The following is a 1,881-nucleotide window of genomic DNA, read 5'->3' as shown; positions in this document are numbered from 1 at the left end:
CTTCCCCAGGCCTGGCTGCCAGTTTCCAGGAGTGCCCAAATCCTGGATGCCAACATCACCATTCCCATTGTCCATCAGCACCCGAGGCTGCTGCTCTCTGTTTCACAGCTCAGCCTCTGACAGAGAGTTACAAAGCAGCCAGTAAATACATTATCAGGTAGCAGGAGCAGATAATCCCCCAAACCACAGCCCAAAGCCTTATTAAAACCAAGTACATTACAGATTCCAATCAGAAATCAGTGGAAGTGGAGCTGCTCTGCCCATGGTGTGTTGCAGGGGTCAGTTTGGGGATGAGGCAGTGGCAAGCCCAGGAGCAGGGATGCACAGTCACACTCCCAGGCTGTGCCCACTGTCACAGTACTGGATGCACTGTCACTGTGCCCACACAGAACTGGATCCCATGGCAGGCAGGGAGAGGCAGCAGGCAGGGGAAAAGAGGTGTTTTTTCCCTCCTCAGCATCTTAAACTAGGTAATTATATTTAAAAACCATGCTGTTAAACCCAAAATTAAATAAGTGAAAGTAAGGACATAGGGGAACTAAGGTAGCATGATTTATTGACATGAGCTGCTAATATATGCAGTAGGCAATTACATATATTTAATCACATATTAAGTGCAAGCCAGATTTTTTGGTATACATTAATACAGTGCATGGCATAATACTTTGTACTTGCCTAGAGTTGCATACTAATCATTAGAAAACTCTCCCAAAAGTGCATGCTGCTACAAAAGTCCAATGAACTGAAAATTTCCAATTAACTTTTGAACCAGTCTTGGCACAATATTTTAAGTTCCCAAACTCAGAGAAGGAGGGAAGACAATTTGCATCAGACCAGGCATCACTCAGCTGAACAATACCCAATTGATGATAAATCAGGTATGTCAGTAATGAGGGCAAAGGATTTCTTTTGCAGCATTTAAAATCATATATACTTTACACTTGCCCAGGTGTCTTTCTCATGCTTTATCTTCTGAGGGGAGCAAGACAGTAAGGGTAGTATGAAACTTTTTTTGTTTTCTTATATTACATTGCTTTGTCCATTTAAAATCCATGCTGTGCAAGTGCTCCCAGACTGACCAGGCTGTTAGGCCTCTTTCTGAACATGAGCAGCACAGTAGTTTTACCTATGTGACCACATCTCCTCTTTACATTTTCTATGATCCATGCACATAGCTTTGTTATTTCAATGTCCTTTGGAGGTAGGAGCATTTAATGAAAAACGATCCGACTGAAAACTAAAGGTGAAGAGACTCCAGCCTTTTGAGGGGTTGAGATTAACTCCTTGGAGAAGGTGAGCAGTTCAGATGGAGTGTCTCCATCCCAGGATGGCAACACCAGCAGATTCTGCCAGGGGTTCACCCAGAGGGATGTGCTGCTGGGAGTGTGTTTGTCCTCAAGAGCCTCCCAACAACCAGAACCTGCTCCTCGTGGTGTGATGCTGCTGGAACCTGCTGCTTGCTCTAGCACAGGAAATTAAAAAGGCAGCTGTGCTAGTGCCCAGATTTCCAGAGTTTGTGGCAATTTTCTTGTCCCAGTGGTTCCTGGACCTTTTATTAAGACCTTAGTTAACAAAAAAAAAATTAAACCATTGAACTGGGCTACAAATGCTGGTGACTTGTCTTCATAGCAACATAAATAGCCCAGGTAAGAGATAATCATGAAGAGTACACAAATTTTCTTTCTTTTTTTGTTGCTAATTGGTGATTTCCAACATCACTTTATACATGCATAGTTAGAGTCTTCTAGGCAGGTGGTAAAAGTTGCATGTGTTTCTTAATTGCTGTAATGCATTATCATTATAACACAACACCCACCTTTATTTAACCTCTACAGAAGTGCCACTGTCAGTGCAGCTGTTGCAGTGCTGTCACTGGCACAG

The sequence above is a fragment of the Geospiza fortis genome, unplaced genomic scaffold (assembly GCF_000277835.1).
Source record: "Geospiza fortis unplaced genomic scaffold, GeoFor_1.0 scaffold95, whole genome shotgun sequence".
Classification (NCBI taxonomy): domain Eukaryota; kingdom Metazoa; phylum Chordata; class Aves; order Passeriformes; family Thraupidae; genus Geospiza; species Geospiza fortis.
Note: the sequence above shows the minus strand (reverse complement) of the source record.